The sequence below is a fragment of the Eucalyptus grandis genome, chromosome 6 (genome assembly GCF_016545825.1).
Source record: "Eucalyptus grandis isolate ANBG69807.140 chromosome 6, ASM1654582v1, whole genome shotgun sequence".
Lineage (NCBI taxonomy): Eukaryota > Viridiplantae > Streptophyta > Magnoliopsida > Myrtales > Myrtaceae > Eucalyptus > Eucalyptus grandis.
In genome coordinates, this window is record NC_052617.1 from 6411438 (window position 1) to 6425194 (window position 13757).

Sequence of the window (13757 nt, forward strand, 5' to 3'; positions counted from 1 at the left end):
GGTTTTTTTTTTTTTTGACAAAGTCTTGGTGGGGTTCCTTGGGTGCAAAAAAATTCTTAGTTACTTGGCTTCAATATATACAATGTGGAAATCTTATCCACTAATCTCGAAAGACATATTACTCAAGTCTATGCCGACATTTTTGTTGGCTGGATCCACCTTCATGTGGGGTCCAACTAGCATTAAGAAAAAAAAAAAGAGAAGTTGAAAAGAAAGTGGTGGCTTCATGCATGTGGGGGTGTGCGTCCAAAAGTGAGGAGGAGAGAGAGAAACTTCAAAAAAAAAAAAAATACTGCAACAAAAGAGAGGAGAAGAAGAGAAGAGAGGGCTGCAACTTAGCAGTCTCAATTCGAAGGCCAAACGTTGACAGAATTGGCTCAAATTTGAGTATATTGTTCGTAAGACCGAGGGCTACGAATTGATGATTTTTGTTCATCAAGAACTGCCTCCTAATTCTCCAGTTGTAGTTAGGATTTTCTTACTCCGAATTTGTTTATCCACCAATGTGGTGATGAAATAAGATTGTAATGTTGATTTTATGCCTCTAGTGTGTGACTAGAGAAGAATACTTTATGTATCATGCTATTCTAGGGATGTTTTGAGTGGTCCGTAGTTTTCCCTACATTGGGTTTTCCACGTTAAATCCTTACTGTTGTTATTTGCTTTGTCTACTTATCATTCGACATTATATTTGCATATTATGAGGTTATATATTGCTGGTTGTTGCTTGGGGTTAACAGCATTTTAGTTGATTTAGTTTCGGGAGAAAAATTGATCCTGGATTGCCTTTAGCTCGTGATGAGTTATTGTCCCCAGGTTCTCCCCAACAATTTTTTCATTTCATAGATATGCGTTGCTCTGTCATCATCGTCTAGTAGATAAATGTAGATAATCTATTAGGTGGATGGCATTCATTTATGAATTTTTCCAGTAATACAACTTTGGATTTGCCAATACTTTGAATCTCTAATATCTTTAAGTTCGATAAAGTGCTTAACAAATGTTTTATGGCTACTATAGCTTATGACAACTTTTAAAAAAACTGCCTCACGCAACTTTAAGAGGTTATAACTTTTAAGTATGTATTACTCCGGTACACAGCTCTAAAGATAGTATATAAAAATTTTATATGATGATTTCATAAATCATGGCATGAATTTGATAATTGCAAGCACAAAAACCAAGCGGCCCTGAGGGGCGACGGTCCCCATGCCGGTCAACCCAAGTGTCACGCCCCGATCCTCGGGCACGCACACATCCTTCTCCCTTGGTCGATTTTATAATGCGATATCCCAGGACTAGTATATCGCCAACCCTTTCATTTATTAAGCGCATGCGGAAGCAGTTAAAATCCCCAGACAATAAAACGATGGGATAGAAAAGCAGGGCCATATTTTTCATATTGAAATTTATAACCAAACTTTTATACAAATCATAAATCACTTCATAACTATTCACATCACAAAGGAGATCTCAAAATAAGATAGGATCTCAATCCATCCGGACCGTATTCAAGGCCCCTCTCGGGACTATCTTCTTCTTCCAAAATCCTTCTCTTCATATCTCACCTCCGAGTTCTCCTCCTCGGATTCCTCCTCCTCGGCTCTTGACGGGGTCCTGAAATGGTTTTCCCCAAACCGGGATGAGACTACGTCTCGCGAGTTCTACCCCACTAAGCCCGATTAGTAAACTATTATACTAAAGGCTGCCTAAACACGCACGGGCGGAGGACTTACCTTGGCCTCGATCCCACCCGCAAGTCGGTACAATTCATAATAGGCACCCAAGCAATCATATCACCGATCGAAACATCGATCAAATCGACCTAGTCGATTATATTCCAACAAGACCACTCACGGTCATTCCCATTCGATCAATCAATTCACATCAAATCAAAGCATCGACCTAGTCGATTACATGTCAAACAAATCACTCTCCCACAGAGGAGTATCTAAAAGCGAGGCCACGTGCATTCTCTAGGACGACATTCCAAGTCTCCGAGTCCACGTGCCTCGAACCTTGGGCCCACGTGCATTCTCTCAGGCGACCTTTTCGCCAAAGTGATGCATCAAGTCACCGAGCCCACGTGCCCTTTTAGATGCCCGGGCCCACGTGCATTCTCTCAGGTGCATTTCACCAAAGCGATGCATCAAGTCGCCGAGCCCACGTGCCCTTTTAGATGCCTCGTCACCGAGCCACGTGCATTCTCTTAGGTGCATCTCACCAAAGCGATGCATCATTCCGAGCCCACGTGCCCTTTTAGATGCCAGCCTCGTCACCGAGCCACGTGCATTCTCTCGGCGACCTTTTCGCCAAGGTGACATATTCAACCACCGAACTCACGTGCATTCTCCAGGTGACATTCCAATTCACCGGGCCCACGTGTCCTCTTTCAAGTGGTCACCAATCTACTTTCAATATCGACAACCAATGCCCAACAATTTCTCAATCAAATAAATAAATCAACTCAACAAAACATTATAAATGCTTTGAATAAACATACTTGGCCATTCACCAATCAATACTCAATCAAATAATTAAATTAACTCAACAAAGCATTATAAATGCTGAATAAACATACTTGGCCATTCACCAATCGATAATTCAATCTCAATCGATTCCAATCAATTTAGGGTAAATCCCTAAAATATCACAATTTACTCAATTCCATACAATGTGGAGCTCAAATAAATAAACGGACTGCGCCACGACGATCAGCACGAGATTTCGGTCGTCGGCCATCAAAATCTTAATTTCCGAAAAATAATTAATTTATTTATTAATTTCGAAAATTAAATAATTAATATTAAAAATTCAATTTAGCTCAAAATAAAGCCCGATTAAATAAACAGACTTCACCACGGTCATCAGCATAATTTTCCGGTCCCGGGCCATCTCAACTGAATTTTCAGAAAATAAATAATTATTTAATTTAATTCCGAAAATTATTATTTAAATACTAAAAAATCCACTTAGGCCCGAAAAGCCTAATTGGAGCCCACTAAGGGTCGGGAAAAATCCCGAGGCACTTCCAATAATTAGTAGACCACGTCTACTTGCTAATTGCGCAATCAAATTATCTAAATCGCATCACAATTGACTAATAATTGCTAATTTATTCTAATCTAACAACCTAAACATAATTAATTAAATCTAAACCAACCTTAAGCATAATTAGCCACTAATCCTGGATTAGTGAGATTACTCACCAAATCGCGCGCAAATCGGATCAATCCGACCGCGGCGACGCGAGGAACGATTGTTCCCAAAGCGACTCGCGGATCCGGGGCCGGGAAACGGCCCAAAAGCGGGCCCGAAGATGCTTTGAAACCCACTCCGTGGGTCACGCTAGACGGAGCCGATCGGGGCTGCTCCGGCGGCTAGGGCGGCAAGGGGAAGCCGGCGGAGGGCGAGGGATCGCGGGGTGGTCGGGCGGGGCTAGGCGGTGGCGGAGGTGGCGGACGGGGGGCTGGGCGAGGCGAATGGCTGGTTCGTCGGCGGAGGAGGAGGCGCCGCGAGCGACGAACGGCGGGGATACGGCGGCGGGCGCACGGGCGCGCGCGGGTGCGGCGGCGGTGCGGCGGCGGGGCGACGGAGCGGGCACCTCCGGGTCTTCTTCCGCTTCGGTTTCCGCGAAGAAGAAAGAAGAAAGAAGGAGAAGAAAGGAGCCAGGTTCTATCGTGCGGGGAAGAAAGAAGAGAGAGGAGAGAGAAGAGAGAGAGAGAAGGGATAAGCATTGACCGGTCAAAGAAAGAGAAAGGGAGGGAATGGGCGGTGGGGAATTCGCACGAGGGGGAGGGGAGAGGAGAGAGAAAGAAAAGAGAGAAAAGAAAAGAAAGGGAGAGAGAGGAAAAAGAAAAATAAAAATAACACTTATTCTTATTTTCTTTTCTTTTCTCTTTCTCAATCTATTTCCTTTCGGGCTTCAATTTTCTTCGATAATTTCTTTATTGAAATTTCGGACCCGTCAATAAATTGACGAGCGATGAGACATGATCCTAAAAATAAGAATTATGACGCGCTTAAAATTCGATTCCCGAAATCGAGTTCAATTTCGTGGTTAAGGATCGATCAGACGTGATTTTAGCCAAATCCAACTAATTAGGTAGCTTTTAGGGATTTTACGGTGATACATCCCTTAACGGCTTTACCCAATAGGTTAGTTAACTCGTGAGTGATCGGCTCGAGAGAAAAAGGGCCATAGGCACGCCGACGAAATGCCCATTTCACTTTATCGAAACGGGGTCGAATTTCGGGATGTCACAACTCTTCCCCTCTTATAAAAATTTCGTCCTCGAAATTTAAACCATTACACTTTGCTAAAAAGGTGGGGGTACATCTGTCTCATCGATTCTTCGATCTCCCAAGTCGCTCCTTGGTGCCGTGGTGTTGCCAGACCACTTTGACCAACGGAATGGTCTTTGTACGCAGAACTTGCTCTTTACGATCGACAATCTGGACCGGGCTTTCAACGTATGACACACGGTCATCCACGTCCAATTCCTCGAAATTGAGCACGTGGGTCTGGTCAGGCTCGTAGTTCCTTAACATCGACACATGAAAGACGTCATGCACTTGCGCCAATCTTGGCGGCAACGCAAGACGATACGCTAGGTTTCCGATTCTTTCAAGAATCTCAAACGGACCTATGTACCTCGGACTCGGTTGCCTTTCTTACCAAAGCGCGAAGTTCCCCTCATTGGTGACACTTTCGGAAAAACGTGATCACCAACTTGGAATTCCAAAGACCTTCGACGCTTATCCGCATAACTTTTCCGCCGCTTTCTGCTCTTCTTCAATGTCTCGATGACATGTCACGGCATCTACCGATTCTTGAACCAACTCGGGCTGTTATCTTCCTTTCTCCAACTTCATCCCAACACACTGGAGTTACGCACGCTCCGCCATACAACGCTTCAAATGGAGCCATCTTGATACTCTGCCGATAACCGTTGTTGTAGGCGAATTCCACCGATGAAGCCGATCCTCCCAACTTCCTTTGAAGTCTATTACACACGCTCTCGGCATGTCTTCAAGAGTCCGAATTGTCCTTTCCGACGGCCATCCGTCCGAGGATGATATGCCGTATTGTATGAAGCTTTGTACCTAAAGCACTCGCAAGCTCTTCCAAAAAGCGGCGGTAAACCTCGGGTCTCTATCGGATGTTATCGTAACCGGCACTCCATGTATACGAACCACCCGACGCACATACAGTCTGCGTGTCTATCCGGACTCGGGTCCTTTCGAACCGCAATGAAGTGAGCCGACTTTGTCGCCCGCCGACTACTACCCAAATCGAATCATTCCCCCTCTGACTCCTTGGTAGTCCAGTCACGAAGTCCATCGTGATATGCTCCCATTTCCACTCTGGGATCGCGAGAGGTTGCAGAAGTCCTCCCGCTTGCAATCCGGGCTTTTACTTGCCGACAAGTCAAACACTTGGCCACATGCTTGGCGATGTCCGCCTTCATACCTGACCACCAATAATGTTGACGCAGATTCTGATACATTTTAGTACTTCCAGGATGAACGCTGTAATTACTACGATGTGCTTCAGATAAAATTCCTTCTCTAAGCTCTACATCGTCAGGTACAACCAAACGTCCACGAAGCCTCAGTACCCCATCATCAGAAACTTGAAAATCAGCTTTTCTTTTGTCAGTATCCTCTTGAAGAATTTTCTGTACATCCGGATCGTCGGTTGAAGTTGCTTAATTCGACGGACATCCTGGCTCAACCCGAGGGTGGCCATAAAACTTGAAAGGTGGCCTACCTCAAATTTGAATTCCGAATCTCGAGCTCTCTCGATTAAGTTCCACTCCTTAATCAAGATTTGCGCTATTGAAGACTTCCTACTCAATGCATCGGCGACCTTGTTCGCCTTTCCCGGGTGATATAGAATATCACAGTCGTAGTCTTTCAGCAATTCCATCCATCGCCGTTGTCTCATGTTCAACTCCTTCTGAGAGAACAAATACTTGAGACTCGATGGTCCGTGAAGATCCGAAACTTTTCCCCACACAAGTAGTGCCTCCAAATCTTCAACGCAAATATGATGGTGCGAGTTCTAAGTCATGCGTCGGGTAATTCAATTCATGAGGTCTCAACTCGCCGGAAGCGTATGCAACGACTCGCCATGTTGCATCGGCACGCAACCCAATCCCCTGAATGACGCATCACTATAGATCTCGAATCCTCCAGGACCAGATGGAATCGTCAGCACAGGTGCGGTAGTCAGTTTTTCCTTCAATTCTTGAAAACTACACTCGCACTTGTCTGTCCATATGAACTTCTCATTTTTCTTCGTGAGCTTTGTCAAAGACGACGCTAATGTTGAGAAACCTTCCACAAACCAAATGCGTAATAACCGCCAATCCCGGAAAACTTCGAATTCTATCACCGATGTCGGTCTCGGCCACTTGATCACGGCTTCTATCTTGCTCGGGTCGACGGAGATTCCTTCTCCGGAAATCACATGACCTAAGAACGCAACACGAGTCAACCAAAACTCGCATTTGCTAAACTTAGCATACAGCTGATGAGCTCTTAAGGTCTGAAGCACTACTCTCAGATGATTCTCATGCTCTTCATTACTTCTCGAATAGACCAAGATATCATCTATAAACACGATCACAAATTGATCCAGATATTCCTTGAACACTGTTCATCAAATCCATAAATGCATTTGGAGCATTCGTCAATCCAAACGGCATCCTTTGTAAACTCGTAATGACCATACCGGCACGAAATGCCGACTTAGGAATATCCTCCTTCCTAATTCTCAGTTGATGATATCCTGTCCTTGATCTTCACCTAATTGAGTTGACAATAGTTGATGCATACTAGCAATAAACTATCTTTCTTCTTCTCACAAACAAAACTGATGTTTCCCAAAAGTGATGCACCGATATACACGAATTCCTCATTCATCAATCTTCACATCTCGCATCTTCAATTCTACCACTTCAGACAACAACAGCTGGTAAGAAGCCTTCGAGAGTGGCTCTATCCCGGTGCTATCTCAATTGCAATTTCAATCTCTCTTTCTAGTGGTAACCCAAGCAATTCCTTTGGAACCATCTTAGAAATTTTATGTATCACGGCCACCTTCTTCTCATTCTATTTCTCAACTGACACATCCACTACAATTCCAAATCAATCTTGGCAACCTCCGTCTAACAAACGGATTGTCTTTAGCCAATGAAATTAATGAAATCGAAGATTCTTTTCGACTCCCCATAACCTCGACACTTTCACATGCTTAATGGACTAAACTGGCTTACTCCATGATCGTGATTCATTATCACTAGATGCTTCATAAGCCCACACTATTCATGTGGCGTCAAACTCACACCTCAGCAACTAGTCAAGCACAACTGTTGCTAATGATTTCTCCTCTGTCACTTTTACTTCAACAATTTAAGTTCAACCAACTCAAGACAAAACTCGGCTACGATACTCGATGAGATCACTTCCAACACATTCTTTCTCTAATCGGTGCAAGATCAATTCTACTCCCATTCCTTTCGCCATCCTAGTGGCGTTCGCCGCATGATAGCTATGCCTATGCTACCTTGGACTTCCACTGACAATCCTTCACTTGATGGCCATGCTAGTCATCATCACAACATGTTCTAGTCATACTCGGACACTGGATTTATCCATACTTCCTTCTACAACTCCGACACCTATCTGGTGCATCTTCTATCTTCTATTAGGCGAAAGCATGCACTCTTTCTGGTTGCCTCATCATTCTGCTAGGACCACTCTCGACCGGATATCCCGTCGGCTATACTCCAAACAATTTCGCGTCCTAGGAAGGACATAAGACCGATCTCCATTATCACATCCGAAACAACCCGATCTATTTGACTCGGTGCCGACTTGACTACTCCATCCTTCCTCGTGAGTGGAATAGAATGCTTTTCTCTCAACCTCGGTCTTTTCCCCGACCGATTTCCATTCGCCTCGAATGGATCTATACCTCGGCTCGAATGCAATGACTCGCTCTCGGATCACGTCTCCACTCGGGATCTCGGCAGGCGAAGCGACAACAACGGTTGCAACACCGACGGCGGCTCGATCCCGAGCTTGTGGCTCATCCAGTTCCCAGGAACACTAGCATCGAACGATCCTATCGAACTTAGGATCATTCGACGCTGCTACACTAGTACCAACTTGCGGTGGTACTCTTACACTCGAGCTGGCCAAAGCCAACACTCTGCCACAACCACCTCGGGTACTGACCTTTGTCAGTGCATCATCCCGAGTTACAAAGGACATTGTCCTCTTACTAGGAGTTCTCGGCTCCCGCTCGCTCATGGTTCGTCTTACACCGCAACCCGACTTCCAAATCAACCTTTGGATTAGAAGATGAGCGATCCACACACAACAAACAATTCTAGCACTCGGCTAACACGAGACATGCATCGCATGAATTTAAAGGCCTTTCCTACTAACTATCCCATGGTCAACGCTCCTTATCACTCCAATCTTCAACCTCGCTCTGATACCAGTTAAACTGGATGTCACGCCCCGATCCTCGGGCACGCACACATCCTTCTCCCTTGGTCGATTTTATAATGCGATATCCCAGGACTAGTATATCGCCAACCCTTTCATTTATTAAGCGCATGCGGAAACGATTAAAATCCCGGACAATAAAACGATGGGATAGAAAAGGGCCATATTTTTCATATTGAAATTTATAACCAAACTTTTATACAAATCATAAATCACTTCATAACTATTCACATCACAAAGGAGATCTCAAAATAAGATAGGATCTCAATCCATCCAGACCGTATTCAAGGCCCCTCTCGGGACTATCTTCTTCTTCCAAAAATCCTTCTCTTCATATCTCACCTCCGAGTTCTCCTCCTCGGATTCCTCCTCCTCGCTCTTGGCGGGGTCCGAAATGGTTTTCCCAAACTGGGATGAGACTACGTCTCGGCGAGTTCTACCCCACTAAGCCCGATTAGTAAACTATTATACTAAAGGCTGCCTAAACACGCACGGGCGGAGGACTTACCTTGGCCTCGATCCCACCCGCAAGTCGGTACAATTCATAATAGGCACCCAAGCAATCATATCCGATCGAAACATCGATCAAATCGACCTAGTCGATTATATTCCAACAAGACCACTCACGGTCATTCCCATTGATCCCAATCAATTCACATCAAATCAAAGCATCGACCAGTCGATTACATGTCAAACAAATCACTCTCCACAGAGGAGTATCTAAAAGCGAGGCCACGTGCATTCTCTAGGACGACATTCCAAGTCTCCGAGTCCACGTGCCTCGAACCTGGGCCCACGTGCATTCTCTCAGGCGACCTTTTCGCCAAAGTGATGCATCAAGTCACCGAGCCCACGTGCCCTTTTAGATGCCCGGGCCCACGTGCATTCTCTCAGGTGCATTTCACCAAAGCGATGCATCAAGTCGCCGAGCCCACGTGCCCTTTTAGATGCCAGCCTCTGTCACCGAGCCACGTGCATTCTCTTAGGTGCATCTCACCAAAGCGATGCATCAATTCGCCGAGCCCACGTGCCCTTTTAGATGCCGGCCCCGTCACCGAGCCACGTGCATTCTCTCGGGCGACCTTTCGCCAAAGTGACATATTCAACCACTTTGAACTCACGTGCATTCTCAGGTGACATTCCAATTCACCGGGCCCACGTGTCCTCTTTCAAGTGGTCACCAATCTACTTTCAATATCGACAACCAATGCCCAACGATTTCTCAATCAAATAAATAAATCAACTCAACAAAACATTATAAATGCTTTGAATAAACATACTTGGCCATTCACCAATCAATACTCAATCAAATAATTAAATTAACTCAACAAAGCATTATAAATGCTGAATAAACATACTTGGCCATTCACCAATCGATAATTCAATCTCAATCGATTCCAATCAATTTAGGATAAATCCTAAAATATCACAATTTACTCAATTCCATACAACGTGGAGCTCAAATAAATAAACGGACTGCGCCACGACGATCAGCACGAGATTTCGGTCGTCGGCCATCAAAATCTTAATTTCCGAAAAATAATTAATTTATTTATTAATTTCGAAAATTAAATAATTAATATTAAAAATTCAATTTAGCTCAAAATAAAGCCCGATTAAATAAACGGACTTCACCACGGTCATCGGCATAATTTTCCGGTCCCGGGCCATCTCAGCTGAATTTTCAGAAAATAAATAATTATTTAATTTAATTCCGAAAATTATTATTTAAATACTAAAAAATCCACTTAGGCCCGAAAAGCCTAATTGGAGCCCACTAAGGGTCGGAAAAATCCCGAGGCACTTCCAATAATTAGTAGACCACGTCTACTTGCTAATTGCGCAATCAAATTATCTAAATCGCATCACAATTGACTAATAATTGCTAATTTATTCTAATCTAACAACCTAAACATAATTAATTAAATCTAAACCAACCTTAAGCATAATTAGCCACTAATCCTGGATTAGTGAGATTACTCACCAAATCGCGCAAATCGGATCAATCCGACCGCGGCGACGCGAGGAACGATTGTTCCCAAAGCGACTCGCGGATCCGGGGCTGGGAAACGGCCCAAAAGCGGGCCCGAAGATGCTGAAACCCACTCCGTGGGTCTGCTAGACGGAGCCGATCGGGGCTGCTCCGGCGGCTAGGGCGGCAAGGGGAAGCCGGCGGAGGGCGAGGGGGTCGCGGGGGTGGTCCGGCGGGGCTAGGCGGTGGCCGGAGGTGGCCGGACGGGGGCTGGACAGAGGCGAACAGCGGCTGGTTCGTGCGGAGGGAGGAGCGGCCGCGAGCGACGGACGGCGGGACGGCGGCGGGCGCACAGGCGCGGCGCGGGTGCGGGCGGCGGTGCGGCGGCGGGACGGCGACGGAGCTGCAACTTCTGGTCTTCTTCCGCTTCTGGTTTCCGCGAAGAAGAAAGAAGAAAGAAGGAGAAGAAAGGAGCCGGTTCTGTCGTGCAGGGGAAGAAAGAAGAGAGGAGAGAGAAGAGAGAGAGAGAGAAGGGATAAGCATTGACCGGTCAAAGAAAGAGAAAGGGAGGGAATGGGCGGTGGGGAATTCGCACGAGGGGGAGGAGAGGAGAGAGAGAAAGAAAAGAGAGAAAAGAAAAGAAAGGAGAGAGAGGAAAAGAAAAATAAAAATAACACTTATTCTTATTTTTTTTCTTTTCTCTTTCTCAATCTATTTCCTTTCGAGCTTCAATTTTCTTCTGATAATTTCTTTATTGAAATTTCGGACCGTCAATAAATTGACGACGATGAGACGTGATCCTAAAAATAAGAATTATGACGCGCTTAAAATTCGATTCCCGAAATCGAGTTCAATTTCGTGGTTAAGAATCGATCAGACGTGATTTTAGCCAAATCCAACTAATTAGGTAGCTTTTAGGGATTTTACAGCTGATACATCCCTTAACGGCTTTACCCAATAGGTTAGTTAACTCGTGAGTGATCAGTTCAGAGAAAAAGGGCCATAGGCACGCCGACGAAATGCCAATTTCACTTTATCGAAACGGGGTCGAATTTCAGGATGTCACACCAAGCATATGATAGGATTAGCAATTAAGGAATCGTCTCACTTTACCACCCGGGAATCTATATCGTCATTTCCGGGAGCTTTTTTCTTTTCTTTTCTTTTTTCCCACCACAGAGTCTAATTCGGCTTCACTTATAAGGCAAAATCGAAATGTCTCGGTTTGGCCACGCAACTTATCAAAACCTGCACAGAGACCCTCTGGAAAGGGCTGCACAATTGCCTGGGAGGCTGAAGAACTGATGTCACCCCCTATTGCACTTTAGCAGGTAAGTTAATGGTGGTGGAAAGGGATTCAACTCGTGTAAACGTTGGGAGAAGAAGTTGGAAGTTTTTTTGCGCATGGTATATAAACGAGACATCCATTAGGACACCATCTCCTTTGCAGTGGCATACGTAAAGGAGATTTTGCAAGAATCGCATGTTTGGATTATCTGCATAATGCTTGCAAGCTGCCATGATGCCCAGAGACTAAACAAACATCTTGTCGGGTAAACTTGATTGTGCTAGACTTGGTGGAATATGAAAAGCAAGAATCAGATCATCATCACTTTCTCGAATCGACTCTTGATGAGACCCCACCCCCCCTCATATTCCAAGTCAAGAAGTCTGCTTTCCCCTATTGTACGAAAACCAAATAAGGGAAAAAGGAAGTGGCTTTAGTAAAAGTGAGTAGTATTATTCTAGGCACACAGGTAGTCGTTGTTCTGCTTTTTATCAAGTCAAGTCTCCTCCGTTATTGCTCACCAGTAATGAATTCTTATGCTCATAACATTTACCCATTTAATTAATTTGGTTAAGTTTATTAACAAATTACTGACATATTTTACTTTCATCTTTAATCATTGATCATCATGGTGAGTAGCAGAGTGGATTACTTTAAAGATTAAGCATCCCATCTCTCTCTCTCTCTCTCTCTCTCTCTCTCTCTCATCTATCAGGGTAAACATGAGCAGCATATGAAAGTTAATTTATGTGCACGATCGATTATATAATACGATCATGAAGATCAATTGAGGATTAGCATGTCTAGTATCCACTTGTGATTGATTATTTCGGTTTTGTTTAGTCCAGATAAACATTTTTGTTTTTGGCTTTGACTCGACGTTTTCAAAATCTTCCCGTGCATGTTATTTTGAATAAAACTGTTCGGCAAGGTTAGTTTAGAAACTGTTGTATAGTCTGGGGATGTATTGCATTTGTGTTTTAGAAAATGTTACATAGTCATTTTGTTCTCTCTTGTGATGGGAGAGTGTGGCTTTTTTCTAGTAGTTATATCTTAGTCCACTGATCATATAAACACATATTTTGAGTTTTTTTTTTTTTTTGGGTAACCGAGGACTCCACCATGGGCCCCTATGCCCGAACGGCACCGAAGGGCCGGGCTCTACTACCTTAGGAGAGACTAGCTGGGACTCCAACACCATAGCCCCCCACTTACAACGCTAGCAACCGGCAGGATTCGAACTCTCGACCTCAGCGATGAGGGAGGGACTCTAATACCAGCACGGCTACCTACAGTTGGGTTCATATTTTGAGTTATACACCAAATAATGGAGATTACAGTTTTTGGATGAGCAATTGTTCATGCTTTTTTTTTTTTTTTTCAATTTAAGCTTTGAATATAACTTAGGATCACCAAAATATTAGCCTGCAAAGAATCAATCATACGCAAATTGTTGTCATGCTTTTCATCATTCTAGTATGTCTGTTTTGGGCCAAAAATATCGCGTGCAACCGAGTATTATTTCAGCTCTGGCTTCAACTAGACATAATAATAAATGTTTTGTTTGCAATATCAAAATGATGAGGATATCTGATGTACCTTTCACGGATATAATTCTCCAATCCCTTATGGAAAAAGAAAAAAAAAACGATGAAACATAAATTTAAATATTGTACAGTGAAAAAGATTAAAATTGAATGCACAGTAACGAGGCGAAGAAGAGGCTCATGAATTGAACTTTAAATGGCGTATAACATATAAATTTTCAAGAACTCAAAAAAGCCTATTCAATATAACAGGTCACACGATGAAATCAAATTTCGGCAGGTTTGTATTAAACCAGATAATCCGATGCTAAACCATCTTTTGCTTCTTTTCTCGTGTCAATTCCACCAACCCAAGTATCAAATCACCAGGAGAATTTCTTGTGAAAACAACCCTATCCTCAGAAGAACTGCAAGGAGAAAATCGCAT